The sequence below is a fragment of the Engraulis encrasicolus genome, chromosome 17, assembly GCF_034702125.1.
Source record: "Engraulis encrasicolus isolate BLACKSEA-1 chromosome 17, IST_EnEncr_1.0, whole genome shotgun sequence".
NCBI lineage: Eukaryota > Metazoa > Chordata > Actinopteri > Clupeiformes > Engraulidae > Engraulis > Engraulis encrasicolus.
The window spans coordinates 18,005,086-18,026,488 of record NC_085873.1 but is presented as its reverse complement, the minus strand read 5'-3'; the positions used below and the strand labels follow the sequence as shown (position 1 = coordinate 18,026,488).

Sequence of the window (21,403 nt, the reverse complement as noted above, 5' to 3'; positions counted from 1 at the left end):
GTGCGTTCCTAAGTTGAGGCCCAGTGTGTGGGTCGACGGTCTGAGTTACGTAAACAACTAGTGGATATAAATATGGACCTGGCATCAGTGGGCAGTGGTGATTGGAAGGGAAAGGAGAGGGGAAATCCCAGCATGGTGTAATCATTTCAACATGGCCACATTTTGAAAAGAGAAAAAAAAAACAATGAAGCTGCTGGATGTATATATAGGTTTCTTGTATGCACACAATTGTGTCCTTGTGCGCAACTGAAGATCTCTCTGCAAGGTCTGATTGTTTGGAAACAGCTGTCTCTCAAAAAAATTGCTGACACATGATTGGATTCTTAGTATCTTGCCTCTCCTCACAGCACGAATCTTTGTAAACGGAGAACCCCACTATTGGCACTGCCATTGTCCATACAGTAGCTATGGCATGGGAGAGTGGGCCCATAGGCTCATTATACATAAACATACACAGTAAATGTTGTGGTGTTAATTCAACACTTACAGAGTTCATTTAAGTCCAAATGGACTCAAAAGAACTCTCTAAGTGTTAAATGAGCACTGCAGAATTTACTGTGTACAAGCAGAGGTGGACCAAGTCCGACAGGTGTACAAAGATGAGTCCGTCTGTGCACTGCCGTCTTGTGGACACAGGAGGGAATGACAATTTTAGGAATGCGTTTCAGATGGACCGACAGACCGAATGGTGAATGGGAATGAAAGTAAAGTTTCGCTGCCTCTGTGGTCAACTGATTCCTTATTGTCTTAAAACGTACGAATTTTCAAATTTGCGCGCTCCCGTGATGACGCAACTGCAACACAGGAATTCCGATTCGGGAAGTGTTAACGTGATGTTTTCAAAGCGGAATTGAGTTTTATTCCGAAGTGAATGGAGTTCATTCAGAATTAAATGTCTCATGTAAATGAGGTCACTATGGCAGGTTTTTGACTTTCTGCACCCAGGTTTTTAGATGCATATAGAGATGCTAGGATGGAAATGTTGTGTTAGACCTGAAGACACTCTTGTTTAAAAGCTGAGAATCTCAGCTTTCCGTAAGTAAAAACTTTATGTTCCTAGCCTCTACCAATCCGACGGTAGCCCACTTTAAAGGAGGGTAATAGTTTGGCTAAAACAGCGTGTTCTTTACCTGGATACTGAGATGAAGTGGTTAATGTTACATAGTGACCTGGCCTATGTGTTATTTGACTTGATTTTGTGGGGTTTTTTGGATGAATTTCGGATCTTCACATTCTAATGGGCATTCTAATGCCGTTTGGGATTTGCTAAAGTAGGCTAGCCCGCTAGTTATCCAGCAACTACTAGACATCGTGTGTCAAAAGTGGAAAGATTTGCCGACAATCAAGGCTATGGATATAATAAACTGGTCCTGTGAATGCTTTCAAAATGTTTTGCTTTGATAAAATGCTCAGATTAAACATCTAAATCCTGATATTGTCTCTTTGTTCATGTTTGGGCCATTGAGACAGATCTATTCTAATGTCTTACCGCTAACTAGCGGACTAGCCTACTTTAGCAAATTCCAGACAGCCCATATTACTGTTAACCAATGATACAAATCAGTGCTGTTAACACATTTACTCCCATGTCAGGTAAAAACACATTATGAAACTCGCATAGATTGTCCATTAGAATGTCAAGATTAGAAATTCATCCATAAAAATGTAAAACCGAGTCAAATAGACATACGTAACATAAACCACGTCGTCACCGCTTCAATGGGAAAAAATGATATTTTAGCCAAACTATTACACTCCTTTAAAGTGGGCTACCGTCGGATTGGGATAAGTCATGGACATACAGTTTTTATACATACAGAGATTCATAGCTTTTAAATAAGACCTGTAATGTGTCTGTAGGTCTAACACAAAATGTTCTGTGTCTGTTCAAAAAAAGGTTCTTTTCATTGGATTTCAATGGCTCTAATCACAGGTGACCCACCAGCAGCGGTAGATCAAAGAGATTTTGAGCGTGTGACGTCAAATGAAATCCAGGAATTAAGTTTATTCTTAATTAAACTTAATTAATTACTTTTAAATCTAAATAACTTTATTCCTCTGCCATGTAACCTTTAATTGCACTTTAAAAACAATTCTGGTATGTGGTACGCGGTACGTGGTACACGATGACACAAGACCCAGCGACGGAGTTCCAGGCAGGTGTGTGTCTGGAGGACAATGTAAGACAGACAGACAGAAAATCTCATGGTCACCCAGACTCAAGCATGCCCTGGCCAACCAAAACAAAGCCTTGCCAGTCTGTGTTAAGGCAGCACAGAGCGGTGGGCGGGGGGGTTGGTGGGGGAGCTATGGCAACAGTGTGGGTTCATGGGTTGTTGTTCTGTCTGCAGAGGGGGAGTGCGGGGGCCATCGCTCCGCTTGCTGACATTTAAATCATGTGAAGCACTTAAGCTCTGCCGACACACGGCCAGTGGGATGATGACCCGAAGAAACATTTGTCCGACATTTCTGTCTGAGAAAGAGTATGTGTGTGTGCGTATCTGTGTGCGTGTGTGTGTACATGTAGTGTGTATGGGAAAAGAGAGAGTGCATGAGAGGGTCTAGTTTGTGTGTGTGTGTGTGTGTGTGTGTGTGTGTGTGTGTGTGTGTGTGTGTGTGTGTGTGTGTGTGTGTGTGTGTGTGTGTGTGTGTGTGTGTGTGTGTGCGTGTGTGTGTGTGTTCTCACATGTGTGTATGAGGAAAAGGGGACGAGAGAGAGAGAGAGAGAGAGAGAGAGAGAGAGAGAGAGAGAGAGAGAGAGAGAGAGAGAGAGAGAGAGAGAGAGAGTTTTCTTTCTTGTAGTTGTAAAAGGTCTCTACTCTCATCCTGTCTGTGTAGAATTCTAGTCAAGTGTGTGTGTGTTTTTTTCAGCTAACACATAACTCCTTTTACCCACCATTTTTGCAAGTAGCAAAATTCGACAAGGCTGTGCACACACACACACACACACACACACACACACACACACACACACACACACACACACACACACACACACACAAACAAACTGAGACACGCGTGCACACACACACACTCTACATGCACACACACACACACACACACACACACACACACACACAACATACCACCTCAAATCTCGCCATGTAGTTCAAGCAGCGCAGGTTTGTTTATATATAGTGTCACAAATGTTATTTTTCTGTCGGGTAATGAGATGGCCATCTGGGACTACACTGTCTCTTTCACAGAAATCCGTGCGTCAGAGAGTCCCTCGAGATGCCATGAGCACACCCTGAGTACAGGGGGCCTGGAGCGCTGAGGTACCAATCCCAGTTCAACCCCACAGAGCCTAGATGTTATCACCTCACTGCCACCAAAATTGTAATGGGCAAGTCTTAATCTGTAATGTATCTCTCTGTGTAATGTCATAGCAATGTTGATATGATGCAGCTGAGTCTTTTCAGCAATGAGTGAATGGGCCTTCTGGAGCAAAGAGGCTACGAAAGTCAAACAACCCCCGCCAGAAATGTGATCCATTCTTTACCTGGTGGGTCCTGAGTGCAATAATTCATCAGGCATGTAGACTCATGAAATAATCTGTGTTAAGAGCACAAAACATTCACAACAGGGTGTCTACTTTATTAAGCATGGACTGATACCTCTGCAAGGGTAGAAAGATCAGGAAGCACGCTCAACAACTTCTAATATGCTACACTGGGTGCTTATCTCTGTCTGTGACTAAGCTCAAACTTGAAAATGAAATGAATAACGCACTCATCAGATTTGTTTTTAGTGATTAAAACTGACTTGAAATCTGATGAGTGCTTCTTTCTTCATTTAATTTTCACCTCTGCAAGGGTACCACACATACAGCACAAACTCCAGGAAACATCTGCTACCCCCGCCCACCTTGCCCCTCCCCAGCACCTGAAACTGGGGCACCTACTGTTATATCCAGGGCACAGCTGGCAGAGGGGGCAGAGCCCATATTCATGGTGTGTCACTGTGTCAATAAACACCGCACATACAACCTGAGACACAGTAGAGCAAAATAAAGAACTTTGAACAAAAAAACCCATCCATACCACACATCTTCAGCACCTGAGTCTAGGGTGCATACAGCCAGGACATGGGCGAGAGAGAGAGAGAGAGAGAGAGAGAGAGAGAGAGAGAGAGAGAGAGAGAGAGAGAGAGAGAGAGAGAGAGAGAGAGAGAGAGAGAGAGACAGACAGACAGACAGACAGACAGACAGACAGACAACTCTACTAGTGGTATGTCACTGAGAGTCAATCTGATCTGGTCCCTTAATCAGTGTGCGTGTTTCGGAGAGACAACTGGCCATTCCTAACCAGTCCTTTAAGCTTACATAGACATAGTCTCCAAGTCACCCTGGGCACATCGATCAGGCCAAGTGCTTTTGAGAAAGAGAATTCAAGAGATTGCTTTTGGAACTTTCCATGCTATTTGACACAAGTTCCACTCACACGTTTTCCTTCATTGAACAGTAAGCTTACACAAGTTTCACTGTATCCCAATTATCTTTCATTGAACATTACATCTTCTTTCAGCTAAACATTAAACAGAGTCATGGAAGGAAGCCAGAAAAACAGATTGCTGAGCTACCCATATCTTTTCTGTTTTTTTTTTCAGTGTAAGCATTAGGAGCTAGAAAATGTGGCTACCCCCATTTCTATTGAATATTACATCTTTGTTCATTGCAACATTAAATGGAGTGTAACGCTGAGTTACCCGTATCTGACCTGTTTTTTGCAGCCTGCGGCTTTCCAGCCAACAGAAGTGTGGCTACAGAGCCGCTGACAGCTTTTGCCGGGACCGGGACAAAGTAATCTGAGAGGCCCCCCCATCCGATACATATAATGTAATGAGGAACAAATTCTGGGCCCCCCTTTCTCCCTGGGCCCGGGACAAGTGACCCGTTTGTGCCTCCCTACTGGCATCCCTGTGTGGCTACCCCCATCGTTTTCTTAGCTCAATCCCGCTGTCCTTGGCCAACTGCAGCATTATGTGGCCGACCGTACCGTGTTTGCCTCAGCACAACCCAATATGGCCGAAACAAAATGTCCAACCCTGGCACACACACACGCACACAACGCCACGCAATAAATAAACAGCTCGATGCCAGACAACTTCCTTTCATTGGCCAGCATAATATCCAACCCAACAGGAGCGGGCGGGTTGAAAGAAATTAAAATCCCATTCCAATATTCCCCTGGCTGTACATTTTTATGCTGAATCAGCGCTTCCACGTTGCAGGGTTATTAATGTCCTGGCAACACAAATTTGCTGTGTAACAACAAGGCACCCTACGATGGCTGCACGCTAGGGGCTAGTGGGTGACTCTGGTCAACAGGTGGTCGACGGCATGGAAACAGGTTGCAATCTAAAGGTGGACGCTCGTTAATCTTATTAATTTGAACACCGAGGGGGCATGAAGAGGGGAGAGGAAGGGAGTGTAGTAAGGGGTCATATAGGTGTCAGGTGAGAGGAAATGCATGCTGTGCAGGCGACATATAGAACGTACAAACATGCCTGTCGTCTTTTATTTTAGGACGGGATGAGGAGAGCAGGGATAGACTTACGAGCGGTGTGAATACTTTATAGGCATGCACACGCGCCTAGAAGTGTGTACACCCATATTAAAATATAAATACGCCCACATGCACACTCCCAAAAACACAGACGCACGCCCACACACCAACATGCACACAGACACATAGACATGCATGCATTTCAAACAAGCATACTGCACACACGCACATGCGCAGACACACACACACACACACACACACACACGCGCGCACACGCACACGCACACGCACACGCACACGCACACACACACACACACACACACACACACACACACACACACACAGTCTGGTGTACTGCATATGCCAGGGAAAGCCCTGGAGGACATTCAAGTAGTCAAATACTATGCAAGCTTTCCATCATCTCATCTTAACACACTGTACTGAATGTGTGTATGTGTGTGTGTGTGTGTGTTTATGTGTGCACTTGCGTGCGTGTGTGCGTGCGTGCTTGTGTGTGTATGCGCGTCTCTCTCCACAAAACTGTACACCAATTTGCATGAATATGACAATGTATGTGCACGGGAACGCATGTGGGTGAATGTGAGCATGTTTACGGCTGCTGCAGACAAGCATGAGTGCATGCATGCATGCATATGTGTGTGTGCATGTGCGTCTGTCTTTTATGTTGTCCGTTTGCCTGTCTATGCATTAGGGGTGGTACGGGTCACAAAATTCACGGTTCGGTTCAAATCACGGTGTCAAGGTCACGGTTTACGGTTCTCTACGGTTCTTTTTTTTAGTTCATGATAAATTGTGCACTAGAATCGGACTTATCACTAAATATCCTACATATGGTTTGTATAGGCTTATAATGTGAAAATGGTGTGATTTTAATTGTGTCATCCTCTGATTTGGTCTTATACGCTAATGTTTTAATCAGAGAGACTGGATAAGATACTCCTAGAATCTGTTCTAGATCTGTCTAGAATATGTTTCACATATTTTTCTGGGCAGTACATGAATTGCGGTTTGCGATGGATTGCACGGTTCGGTTCGGTATGTGTGTGAATTGTACGGTTTCGGTTTTCGGTGCGGTTTGTGCCATCCCTACTATGCATGTGTTTGTGCTTGCGCCCGCGTGCGTGCGTGCAGGCGTGTGAGAGAGAGAGAGAGTGTGCGTCTGTATGTGCGCGCGTGTGCATACACACTTTGTGGCAGGCAGGCAAGTCCCCTATCGTGTTCCAGGGACACCAGAGAGCCTGGGAAAGAGGGGGCACCGCGTCACCGAGTTCCGGCCACCGAGAGAGAGGCCCCCAGTGGACATGCCAACTAAGATTACAGCCTGGGACACCTCCACCTCTGAGGCCCTCACGTCTCCCGCAACAACCCCCCCCCCCAACACACACACACACACACACACACACACACACACACACACACACACACACACACACACACAGACAAAACAAACACACACAACCGCTTAACACGATAACACCTGCCTTACCCACACAGACACAGACACAGAGACAAACACACACACACAGACATGCACACACACACCTACGCACAAAAACACACACTCTGGCACTTCACACAGAAACACCAGATGTGCCCTGACAGACCTTGCTTTGAAGGGCCCTACCATCTTTTTAGGAAATTGACTCCTTTTTTGTGCAAGTGAATAATCTGAGCTCTCCTGCAGGACTTTAGTTGTGATTTAGGGCGCCTAGCAAGTCATCTCTCCCTGCATACCTCCAAGGGCGCCGTAATTTCTTCTCCCCAACTCATAGTCATTTTGATAAATGCAATGTAATGTGTGTTTTTCGCAGATCTTAAACTACTCTGTCTGCAAGCCAGAGTCTGACAAAAAAAGCATGGTCTGGGACCGCACCATAGACAAGGCTGTGGAACCAATAGTCCAACCAACACTCAGTGTTAGGGCTGCACAATTAATCGAAAATAATCGAAAATCGTGATTATAATCACGATATCGAAATCGTGGGATGGAGATGTACTGTATGTCTCTTTTGATATTCTTCTTTTTTTATCTCTACAAGTCTGGGGTCGTATTAAACCATCTGACGGGCTACATTCGGCCCCCTGCCCTTAGGTTTGACGCCCCTGATCTATAGTTTGCTAGTCCGGATCATAAAGTGATCAAAAAGAATAAAGAAATAGCTGCACTTGTAATAGATTGACTCTGCTATGAACCCCATAAAAATACTCGATGCAGCATAAAATATAGTCTTCCTAATACTATACAGTAACCTTCTGGGGGGCTCGCCACTACAAGCCTTTTGGGGAATCATGCTTTAGGCTAACCTTTTTTGCTGTTACTAGGCTACTGGAAATTGCCAAGAAAACATATTGGTACGGTTCATCAAGTTTATGTACACATGTGGGTGTGCTTGCCTTGTGTGTTTCATAACACTGACGGTGGCGCTTGTGTGTGTGTGTGTGTGTGTGTGTGTGTGTGTGTGTGTGTGTGTGTGTGTGTGTGTGTGTGTGTGTGTGTGTGTGTGTGTGTGTGTGTGTGTGTGTGTGTGTGTGTGTGTGTGTGTGTGTGTGTGTGTCTATAGAGTATGCATGCGTGATTAACATCACACTGATTTATCTCCCTCTGATGAGCGTACATGTTGAATTCGTGACCAGGTGGGAGTTAAGCGTCCACCGGGCCCCCATGAAAAGTAAGCCACTTATCCAAATAATCAACACCTACGGCAGTAACCTCCCATGAGTAGCACCCTCGCATCCACATCCACATAACAGACTGAGATGAGATGTGTACCACAGTCACTGTCACTGCTGAATACAGGTACAAATCATCGAAAAAAGCCAGGAAAGAGGGTTTTTTTTCCCAAACTCTGCTTTTACTTTTAAGTTATATACTTATATAAATAGTTGTATACTGTATATATGTATACTGTATTACCTACACATGTATATACAAACATGAAATAATCCCATGCTGGCCCCCCAAACAGCAAGAGGGGGGGACTGTTTTTATAAAGATTTTCAGCAACGTCAGTGGAGAACATTAACCCAAGACTAGGGATGCAAATCATCGATTAATTCATTAATCGTTAGTTGATTCCCTTATCGATCGACTTCGACTTGTTTCTCGAAAAAAAAACCTACTAAATCTTAAAATTGAAATTAAAAAGTCACATAAAATACCACATTTAAATGAATTATATTTAAATTCTTTAATCCAAAGTGACTTAAATATTCTCACTATTCACACCCCTCTTCACACACACTCTTCACATTCCCATTTCACCTGGGTCCCTTGTCTGTTGAATTGTTGATTAATTGCGATTAATGTTTTTTTTAATCGATTAATGCATTAATTCGATTAATCGATTGCATCCCTACCCGAGACTAAAATCATGTTGAAGAAGTGGAGATAACAAAACCAAGTTGCACTTGGATGCATACACACCGTCATCCCAAATAACAACTATTCATTTATTTTACCTTAGAGGATGATGTACCGTATTGATTAGCGGTAAAGAACCTACATATACGTAAACGCACATATCGGAAAATAAATAAACAGAACAAACTGCACACTGATAGTGCCTTGTGGGCAAAAATGGTTTATGAGCAAGTAAGTATGCGAGTGTGACAAATGTTAGCCAGTCAATTTTCTGCTCTGCACACAAGGCAAAATGGCAAGACATTTTCTGCATTAGTCAGGAAACACCCTCCAATCTTACAGGTCCCGAGCCATTACACCTACTTCTACAGCCTGTGCATGTGTTTATACGGAGTCATTGTATTTGCAGTATTGTCATTATTATGATGATATAAAATGCTGATACTGCTAAGACTTAAGATTTGCATGTGCACTATTTTTGAAGAAAGTGACTGTTGTGCTTTTCCATGGCAATATTATATACGCCAGTCCTCTCTACAGTGAAGTGGCCTATCGATTCTGAATGAAACTTAAAATGGAAGCGTAACACTTTACCCGAGACTTGTGCTAACAGTCATGCCTACCAATGCAAAACATATACCTGCTGACCCACCAGTAAGAAACATCTCTTATCAGCAAGCATCAAGGTGAGGACAGCATTGGCAAAAAAAATACAACTACTTTGGGCGCTAGGTTACTGGCACTAGGTTACTACGCCGGCGACCCGGGTTCGATTCCGGCCTGGGTCATTTGCCAGTCCCTCCCCGTCTCTCCCTCCCCACTTGCTCCCTTCCCTCTGTCACTGTCATATCATAAATAAAAAGCACTAAAGTCTTAAAAAAAACAACTAATTCAATAACACTGACATTAATATTCATTCATAATATTCATCAGGTTCAGGGTTGCCAGCTGAACCTTTATACGAAGACCATCTTTTTACATCTTTTTGCTGCTGTAGGAATATTAGAAGGATAAATAATAATAATAATAATAATAATAAAAATAATAAAAATAATAATAATAATGAACATTTTTATGTTGTTTTGTACTGTACTTTGAAACTTTAGAACGTTGTTGATCGATGCAACCTTTTTTACCATCCACCCTTTCAGGATTAAAGGACAACATCTCAGCCTCTAGTTTTTGACTCATCACTATCCCTCACACCCATGCAAAGACCAGAGTCCGCCAACTCTAAGTCAAACGTCTAACAACTCTCAATAAGACATTTGGCCTTCATTAAATTAGTCCGCATCAAACCCATTCGCATCCCTCTCCCTCCATCCCAAACTGTATTTCCACAAGGCCCTTTCCTGTTCGCTGACAAATGTTTGGCCAGAATGGTAAAGCCCTGTTGATTCCATTACTGTGCACTCAGAACAACAAACTGTACACCAACTGGACCAAGCCTGATATAATCATCAGTCTGTCACACGACAGGACCTGTGGTCAGAGGCAATCGAAACAAGGCGATCAATTGCATTGATGGCGACGTCGTCTCATAAGACGCTGAGCTCATGTAACTTCTGAAGAGGTTGAGACGCCCTCCTCTTCAAACCCCTCACCACCATCCCACCTCAGCCCAAGCCCCCTCTCCCTACAGCAGTGTTTCTCAACCAGGGGTACGTGTACCACTAGGGGTATGCGAGCACACTGCAGGGGGTACTTGGAAAGATGTAGTTTTAACAAATGTATGGAGTTTAGTTACATTGGAAAATAGAAAGCGATATAGAACATGACTTAGGGGGTACTCATGGCACAACGAAAAGGCTTAGGGGGGTACACAAGACAAAAAAGGTTGGGAAACACTGCTCTACAGCACGTGAGTGAATGTAACCATCTACAGGGGGCTGACATCTGAGTTTTACGACCAAATCAATTTATAATCTGCACAGGTACGGAGTAAAACGTATAGTTTACGGCCGACGAGGGGGGGGTGGGGGGTATAGGTGTGACATCACACTCACTTCTTCACTGAGACAGCCAATGGGTGTTGAGTGTACCCAATGGCGTTCAATAAGAGTGCTGTCTCATCAACCAGTAGAGTCTCGGAGGGCCCATGCGCAATACAAGTCATGTGTCTTGGAAGCAATCTGACATTGGTAATGACCAACAATATACAGTGTTCACCACCTCAACTGCAAGTCTGGAGTAACAAACCATATTTACTACCGAATTCTTAACAATACAACGACAGCACACACCATGTAAAGAAGATTATGTACAGCACATTATGACATACCCTGTGAAAGAGTGCGTCCTTAATTTCCCTTGGGATTAATAAATGATACTCTACGCTCTACTCTGTGTAACACAAATGACACAATACGTCATGGAGGAAAACTGCCGCTGGCAAAGACCAGCAGTGTACAATGCTGACTACCTCAACTACAGATCTGTAATAATAAACAATATTTATTACGTCAGAATGATGTTGAGCCATGTAATAACAAATGGCTAACAATACAACGCACATCATGGTACATACGTTAAGCTATAAGACCGCACATTATGACAACACCAGGATATGAACGGACCACACAGACTCTACTTAAACTGAACAAGTGAGAAGATGTATTGCATAAAATGTATGGCCAAAATGTAGCGCTTTCATAAAAAGCACCTAGAAGTGCCATTAGCTTAATAGGATTGGCTCACCCATATTGATAAGACACAAATCTGTGCTGCAATTTGTTGCAACTAAAACTCCACAGGTGCCAAGCGTCTACTTCAGTAATTTAGTTCAGCCTGCAGGGAGTGTACAAATGGCATTGTGATGGTTTGGTGGTGCATTGTGGTGAAAGCAATCCTTATTCCCCACTGAACTATTGAACGCAGTGCTCAATAATTGGAGGGACCCCAAAAGAGGGATGTCATCATTAAAGGATGTGCCACTCAGCAGTGTGGCAAAGAAAGAACTCCTTGTTGGCATGGAAACCAACGATGGCTTCCCGTTTCCCCCCCCCATGCCCCGAGTGATGCCTTTGAGAGGTTTTCGAACACACCGGCCAGCTGCTGTGGGAGATGTATTTTCATTCGCTCTCATTTTGTTTGTTTGTTGCCGAGCGAGGCAGTGACGTTGTGTGCCACTGCTGGAGTCGTGCTTCCTGTATCCCACAGTAGCCTCCGCAAGGGCCTGATGATCACCACACTTCTAATTTGGCAATCACAACGCTTCAGGCTCAAGGGGGAAGCGGACAATTATCATCACCATTCTGTTGTATAATGACTTAGTGGGAGAGAGCTAGAGAGAGAAAGAGAGAAAGAGAGAAAGAAAGAAAGAAAGAAAGAAAGAAAGAAAGAAAGAAAGAAAGAAAGAAAGAAAGAAAGAAAGAAAGAAAGAAAGACAGACAGAAAGAAAGAAAGAAAGAAAGAAAGAAAGAAAGAAAGAAAGAAAGGAAAGAAAGAAAATGATATAGTGCAAATAAGTGAGAGAGAGGAGACATTTATAAGGAATGGAAGAGACAGGTTAGGAAAAGGGAGAGAATGAAAACTGTGAAATAGAGTGGCGCGTCATCATGGACATCCAGAAACCAAAACAAAGGCATGGCGGTAAACATGCTCATGCGGGAGAATGTGATAACAGAATGCCACAGACAATGTCTTGACAATGAAATGATAAGACGGTGAAAGGTGGAGAGAGAGAGAGAAAGAGAGAGAAATAAAGGTTTAGGTTTCCCCATCACGTTAACATTTCATTTGTGTTTGCATCTCTCTCTCTCTGAGGGAGAATAGAGAAGGAGAGAGAAGCTGAGCACAAATGAAGGAGCATACACAGAGAAAAGGTGTTTCCTTTGTTCCAATAACATAGCAGTGGTCTGGTCTATCCACCACAGAGCTCGAGGCTAAATGTGCTTTCAAGCACAACTCGCCCCCCCTCCAGAGTCACCAGGGACACCTGATGCCCCCGCTACACTGGCCCCGGGCCAATCAGAGCCAGGCGCCTCTTGCTGAAAGCCTGCCGACACCCTGCGTCCCACCTCACAACCTCACACCCACCCCTTCACTGAATCAGATTTACCCATCACTTAATGGAAGATGGAACCAAGGCACCTGTATACTGTCTATGAGGAAGCCTGTAGGGTAGGGTTGCCAACCGTCCCCATATTTAGAAACAAAAGTAGGGGTACTACTGAGCTGAAATGGGACGCAATTTGCCCCATATTACTGTGAGAATAAAGACAATTTTTCAAAGTTTCAATGGAATAAATGGGAATTAGATAGGATTTACCATTCGCCCTGGAAATGGTTAAAACGCATCTAAGGAAACAATTTCTGAACCTACGTGCGAATGAGGTATCCCTTATCTTTTCCCTATAGTGAGTTGCCAACTGTACTAGAGATAGGTTATCGAATAGAATAGAATAGAATAGAATAGAATAGAATAGAACAGAATAGAATAGAATAGAACAGACAGACAACATTGTCTAAAAGTAAATGTACAGTACGTATCCTATACCAAGGGACTACAGTATACTCGCCAACTACAGTAGCTAGATGAGCTCATTAGCAAATCTCATCAGTCATGGAGGTGGCTAATTAGGGAAACTACGTTCACCAAAACGAGATTTGCATCCATCTAGCTAATGAGTCTGTTATTAATGCGCCGCTGAAACTATGACGCAATGTGAAGTCAAAAAGTGACTTTGAAATTACAGTATGTAGGCTAGTTTGACTTGAGCACAAGACATTCTCACAGGAAACACCTGAAGTGCTAATTAATCTTCTAAATTGGCCACTGATGTTTCTAAATCTGCAAATAGGGTCAATGGAAATATGACTGCCTAATAAGACACAATACTGAGGCTAGGGTTTCCCACCTCTAACTTTACACACTCTAAAAACTGTCATTTCCTGTTGTTGAGTTATCAGCATGCCTTCCTAAAGCCACCTAAGAGAGTTGCAAACGACACAGCAGCGAGCTTTCCAATTTCACAATATGTCTGGCATGTGTCGTGAGAATGCCCCCCCCCCCCCACCCCTCTCTCTTTCTCTCTTTCTCTCTCTATCACTTGATCATCAGTGTTTCCCACAGAAATTTTGGAAACTATGGGGGCAGCCGGGGGGGGGGGGGGGGGGGGGGGTCTTTTCACGGGACTTTTTTTTGTCCGGGGGGGGGGGGTATTAACGCAGTGTAAATGCAAAATGGCAAAACAATGAGTACAGTATGACATTGGCGCATGGAGAAACTATAGGCCTACGCCTACATTTCAGCCATTTATATTTTGAGAAATAAGGCTACATAATACACATGCAGGGGTCTATGTAATGAAAAAAATAATAAAACAAAATAGGAGCAGAGATAAGAATTTAAGATTGCTATGAAATTGTTAACGCATAAACAAAAAGGGTCTAAGGGTAGGCTATGCCTTTTCCCCACACACACATAGGCGTACACATTCTACATGAGGGGTGCTGGTCACAGGGCCAGTTTTTCAAAATTCCTCCCATTAAAAGGGCTGAACAACATATTACACATTTATGTCTATATTCACATTCATTACACATTCATTTCTATATGCAGCCCGATGTCTCCTCTGCCTTGTCAATGAAGGCCTGTCACCTAACTCATTACAACGGTAAAACAAAGCCTGGGGAGTGTTAGTAAACTCATCCCAACTGTCCCTTCTCGGAAGGTTTTTTTTTATTGCTCCCAAACCCAAGTTAACTACAACAACTTGACAAGGCTTTTGATCCCTCTCTCTTTCAAGCACTTGTGGTTTTCTCTATAGGATGTATTTACTCCAGGAGGAAAATGCGAAGGAAATCGTAATTGAAATCGCTTTTAACAAACACGGAAATCGTAAAAAAGTTTTTTTTTACATTTTCGGAAACTATGGCGGCCAAATTTAAACTATGGCGGGCCGCCATAGTTTCCTCAATGTATGGGAAACACTGATCATCCATCACTTCCTCCCATACCCACTAACTCTCGTATCGTGGCACTTCCCACAAGGGTTAAGCAGTATCATTGAGCGAAAATGCCCCCCACCCTTCACCCCGTCCATCTTTCTCTCTGTATCACTCTATCATCTGTCTTTCTCTCCCTCGCTACACTAGTTCTCGTATCATAGCACTTTCCACAAGGGTTGAGCTTTGGCATCAGTGGGGGTGAGCCAAGATCTACTTCCTGCCCCGCGCTCCAATTAGAACTGTCTCCCTGGGCAGATTGGCTTTCCATTACATTGTAAATGTCATTCCAAAAGACCAGCGGGGGTCGAGCTGGGGGTCCGCCGCTCTGTTTTTGTCCACTGGACTATCTAATGTGTGCCTCCACAGCTACTGTACTGAGCCAAGTTTCTGTATAACCCAGTGGTGTAGTCTACGTTAATTTCAGTATACCCACTTAAAATTGATTGATCCATTGTTTTGAATAGCACAAATATATACAGTATACCCACTTCAAAAAATGCTCAAATATACAGTACACCCACCATACAAAAGTAGACTACACCACTGGTATAACCCTTGGACATATCAACAATAAATAAAGCACAAAAGGATTCCAAGTCTTCGTATGGTTTTCTTGGTCTGATAAATGAAACCGTTAATTAATCTGAAGAGGGTGATGCGTGTTCCACGGAGCCTCAGGGTCCTATTCCAGTTCCGGCTCCTACCTCATGACTTATGTATAGTGTGATATTTCATGTTCACATTTAATAATACATTCCCAATTCACAGGCTCGTTATCACTTCCCAGCACACCTTCAGTAATAATTAGTTAACTAGCTAGTGAACCTCTGGCTAATTCACTTGGAAAACCTCTGGAAATGAATTTGGGTGTGGATATAAAATATGAGGATATAAGATTACTGCTTTAAAAGGTTTCTCTCCTCCATCACCTTGGCCTCAATTTCCTTTCAGGATTACTAAATTATAAAGAATCAAATAAACGCCTTGACACTGATGGATGCCTGAATGCTAGCCAAGGCAGAGAGACAGACGAGAGAGAGAGAGAGAGAGAGAGAGAGAGAGAGAGAGAGAGAGAGAGAGAGAGAGAGAGAGAGAGAGAGAGAGACAGAGAGACAGAGAGACAGAGAGAGAGAGCCCTCATGCTCTGTTAAAAAAGTGTCTTCATCACAGAGATTAAGAGAGACAGAGAACGACAGACAGAGACAGTGAGAGAGTGCGGAGAAAGGGAAAGACTGAAAAAGCAAGAAAGTGATCCATGAAGAGAAGACAGTGTGAGAGAGAGAGTGTGTGAAAGAGAGAAAGCCCTCACACTCTGTTCTCACACACACGCCCCTTCTTCATCACAGCAGCCTTGCTTGCTTCCCATCTCTTCTCCTCTCAGCAGGGCTGGCCTAAAAACAAAATCAGGCCGGGCATTTTCAGCCAGGACCGGTCCGCCAGGCATTGAGAAAGACAATGAAGCCTGTGCCAGAATTTCAAGTCATCTACAGTATTACTATGAGCTATTTTGACCACAACAGCCAAAATTATTTGATGACTTTAACACAATGATTAAAATCCAACTCAAGAGAGGTCAGCTGTGGCAGCATGAGGGCTGTTACCAGTGCACTGGGGGGAGGACCAGGCCAAAATCATCAACAGTCCACTGGGCAAATGCCCTGTATGCCTTAAGGCCAATCCAGCCATGCCTCTCAGCGGCAAAGCCCAGCACGGCCGGTTGCCATGGCAGCGGTAGGAGCAGCCATTAACACACCTGCTGCTTCCCCGCTAGCTCCCAACATGGAGAGCAGGAGGGGTGGAGGAGAGAGGGATAGATGGAGAGAGGGAAGAAGATAAGAGAGAGGGATAGTGAGTGAAAGATCAGCAGAGGTGTACCCAGAGATGGAGATATCGAGAGACTGGAGAAGAGAGACACAGAGTGAAAGGGAGAGATGTACAGAGATGTGCGGAGATGTAACCAAGGCATGAGAGGAGAGCAGGACAGAAGGAGAGATTTGAAGACAGACTCCCTCTACAGTGAACAAGAGAGATAGGGATATGTCCAAAAGCAGGAGAGAGAATGGATAGGGAGAGGAAGCCAGGGATGTAGTGAGTGAGAGAGTGAGAGAGAGAGAGAGAGAGAGAGAGAGAGAGAGAGAGAGAGAGAGAGAGAGAGAGAGAGAGAGAGAGAGAGAGAAGAGAGTTACCCAAAGCAGTGCTCCCCATGTGGAGACCAGAAGAGATGGAGAGATGAAGACAGCGGAGAGAGAGAGAGAGGTAGAGCGTGAAAGAAAGAAAGAGATAGAGAACGACATGTGCCCACAGCAATGCTCGCAATGTGGAGGGTGAGAGAGAAGGACAGATAAAGACAGACAGATGGAGGAAGGAGAAGCAATAGGGGGATAGAGAGAAAGAGAGGAAGAGGAGAAGAGAAGAGGTAGTACCCAAGCAGACCTTCTTATCCTTTTTCCTCTCAAGTGTCTGCCAGTATACACATCCCCCCAAATGTCTGTTCGAGGCACAAGCAATTGTCGGGAGGAAAAGGTTAGCAGCATTCCCGCTTGTGGAAACAGACAGATATTACCTTAAGGCTGGATCAGTCTCATCCGCTAACCTCCACCCCCTACTGTGTACACCACCACCCCCCTACTGTGTGCGTGTGTGCGTGCTTGCGTGCGCGTGTGTGTGTGTGTGTGTGTACACTGTACACACACGCGCGCGCGCGCACGCACGCACGCACGCAAGTACGCACACACATCACACGCACACGCACGCACTTCTCTGGCAACTCCCTTGCCACCATCTTGATCCACCCCTCCTCTTCCCCACTCCCCCTCCAGTCCATCACCTGGGTGATCCCAATGGATTATCGCACATTTGAAGCCCCTACGTCCTTGCCTGACAGAGAGGATGGAAGTAGAGAGAGAGAGAGAGAGAGAGAGAGAGACTTCCCTGCAGAGAGAAGGAGAGATAGAGATAGAAAGAGAGAGAGAGAGAGAGAGAGAGAGATAGAGATAGAGAGACAGAGAGACAGAGAGAGAGAGAGAGAGAGAGAGAGAGAGAGAGAGAGAGAGAGAGAGAGAGAGAGAGAAGGGGGGGGGGGGTTGGAAAGCCAAATGTTAATCGCTCTGCGCTCGCCTGGCAGGAGATCCCCGACCGGCGCTCCTCTGTAAACAAATGCTCCCATCACCCAGCAGCTCACGCCGTGCATCCCTGCCAAACCTAATCCACCCCCCCACGCAAACACAGTCACACTCTCAGTTTTGGGCAGTTAAGCGCAGATTTAACACTACTTTATTGTGAACCATCACCACCAGTTAAAAGTGTACTTTACGTGACATGGGAGAGAGAGAGAGAGAGAGAGCCCAATACAGAGAGCCCAATACAGAGAGCCCAATTCTTGTCAGCCCAATATATTTTCACATGCAGAGGGACAATGAGTGATATATCTACATACTGTATATTATATGTATTCTTTAAATACCTTATGCTTATGTGCTCAAATATTCACTGAAACACACTCAAAGACTGTGGATGGACATACGCGTGCACCCACGCATGCACACGGAAACACACACAAACAAACTGAGACACACATGCACACACACACACACTCTACATGCACACACACACACACACACACACACACACACACACACACACACACACACACACACACACACACACACACACACACACACACACACACACACACACACACACACACACACACACACACACACACACACATGGTATAATTGTATTATGTCTTACTGTTCCTCTTACTGTTGTCTTATATATGTTATGTACCATGCTTTGGCAAAACAAAGTTTCTTTTGTAATGGCAATAAAGCACTATTGAATTTGAATTTGAATTTGAGAGAGAGAGAGAGAGAGAGAGAGAGAGAGAGAGAGAGAGAGAGAGAGAGAGAGAGAGAGATGCAAATACAATTCTTTTATGGTAATACATTTGTGATCGTGATGTCGATGTATTGTACTGAGCTTTACGGCCCTTTGCGTGTATTTGCGAAACTGAGTAGAACTTGGAACATTTCAAGAAGTAGATGACAGTTCATTCCCCGTCTGCTGGTGAGGTCATCAGTCTGGTCATGACAGCAGGCCCTCCCCATAACAGGCTATTCAGTCGTTAGCCGCTGCGTGGAAATGTCTCCTGTCACTGCCAATTAGTTCCTCCACTAACCAGCAATGCTGCTCCTTCCACTGCTGTGGTGCTCAAGACGCACGCACACACATACACGTACATGCACACAGAGACTGTGCTGTGCTGTGCTGTGTCATGAAAATACAATAAAGGATGTATGATGCTCTAATCATTCGCAAGCGAGCAAGCTATATTGCCACCACCCCCTGACCACGTTTTGTCTCTTCATTTCTCCGCTACCTTGTTCTTATGCTGCTCTCTCTTCTTCATCCCTGTCCTCTCCTCACCTCAGTTTTGCTTTCCCTTCTTCCCCTCCTCAACTGTCCTCTCCTCTCATGAGTTTTCATTTCCTTTCTTTCTCTCCTCTCCTCTCCTCTCCTCTCCTCAGTTTCTCTCCTCCACTGTCTTCTCCTTTGTTCTCTGCTCACACTTTGTTCTCCGCTCACCTCTTTCCTCTAACCTCATCTCCCCTTCCCTTTCATTTTCTTTTCTTTTGCTTTCCTCTACTCTCCTTTGCCCTGCAGCATCTCGCTTAATGACTAGTTATTGCTCACATGGAGCCGGTCCAAACCAAAAAGAAAAGCCTCCTCTTCGCATTGATTCAGGTTCAGCTGGACGCGGCTGGACCGCTGGGTGGCCGCGAGTGCAAGACTGACGTCATCTCATGGCGAAGCCGCTCCCGAAAGTAAGACCTGCTTCACAGTAACGAAATACTGTATCTGTTTAACCCATTAAAACCGGGAGCAGCATCGGTGCAACACAACCTATATGACCGGCGGCAGCATCTATTCAATTGCTGTTAATGCATTAAATGCGTGCGTGCGTGCGCGTGTTTGCATGTGCATGCGTGCGAGGGAGACAGTGAGTGTGAGAGAGAGAGAGGTAGAGAGAAAGAGAGAGAGAGAGAGAGAGAGAGAGAGAGAGAGAGAGAGAGAGAGAGAGAGAGAGAGAGAGAGAGAGAGAGAGAGAGAGAGAGAGAGAAAGCATTTGCGTGTTTATAAGTGTGACACTGAAGAAGGCTCTGTGCAGCCGAAACGTCTGTCATGTCAGTCCCTGCAATGTTAAAATAAAAAGAAAACAACAAGAAAGAAGAAAAATGGAGTGCAATCCATTTCCTACTACTAGATTACTTCAGAGACGCACCAACAAGACGGAAGAGCGCGGTGTGTGGAAGATAACCTTGTGTTTATAAGTGTGTCACAAGGATTGGCATCAGGCGAATACAGCATGCCTGTTGAGCCTAGCAACAGGTTGGAAAAGCACTCAGACACTTTCGTCATCACGGGCAGACTCACTCTCAGCACACACATGCTCATCCTCTGTCTCTTTCACTCCTTCTCAAATACAGGAAGAAGGAAAGAGAGAAGGTGGAGAGAAAGAGAGACAGAAGCACGCAAACACATACACTATAACGAGTGATGGAGGACAACATTTATGTTGCCATTTACTGTATGTTACTCTGTCCACGCCATGTCCATGTCTCTCATCCACCCCCCCCCCCTTCTCTAGTAAGTTTTGCAGATAAAATGTCTATTTCTGGAAATTCAAAATGACGGACAATGGTGAAGATCCCCGTTTTCATGTCTAAAAACTGTTTTCTCAGTCATAATGAATACTTAGAATTTGCTGGTGGGGTATACATGAAAAAAGGCAACATTTGTGAATGGGCAGCATGAATTCTGGAAATAAACTACTAAAAATATTACACAGTGCCCCTTGAAAAATTACTGCCCGGAGCAGGATTGTGTGTGTGTGTGTGTGTGTATGTGTGTGTGCTGATGCTCCACACTTCTCTCTGTCTCAGCTGGCAGCTCGGAGTTCAGTGGGCTAGCAGAACGCTTTTGGAAGTCGTTGGGCAAAACGCTTACGAGGCGAAACCAAAAAAGCCCAACGTATACATCACGACAGCCAGCCGGCCAAGCTCAGCCAGCAGCCAAGGCCGCCAATAACGCCCAGCTCCCCTAATTAAGCTGATTATTCTGCTTGCACAGAGTGCTGTGGACGTACAGAGAAAAGAAGTAGTGACTGAAAGAGGAGAGACAGAGAGAGTGAATGAGAGGGAGAGAGGGATGGAGGGGGGGGGGGGAAGGAGTGAGAGAACGACAGAGATGGAGAACCAAGAGAGACGGAGTAGCAGATTGTGAAAATCTCGTTCTGAGAATGGATGAGAAGATTATCATGTTTTTCTCTCATTTTATGTCATCCATTTTAGCAGCTCATACATACGACAACCTGCTCAATACTAGTTTATTGAAGCATTATGGAGGCAATTTTAGAATATTAAACAAAGACACACAAAAAAGACAAAAGACACAAGACGCAGACCAGCCAAAAACTCATCCAAAAAAATCAGGCAGGGGAAGTCAGGCAAAGAACCAACTAAGAAGCGAACAAGGAACACTTGAATAAATGAAAAGGTGT

At 44.5% G+C, this 21,403-nt stretch overlaps 1 protein-coding gene across 3 annotated transcripts in view; it reads right to left on the bottom strand.

Moving 5' to 3' along the window:
- The window catches only part of ank3b (ankyrin 3b), a 262,028-nt gene that overhangs the window by 238,755 nt on the left and 1,870 nt on the right, over positions 1–21,403 (bottom strand). The gene's annotated exons all lie outside the window — the stretch shown is intronic.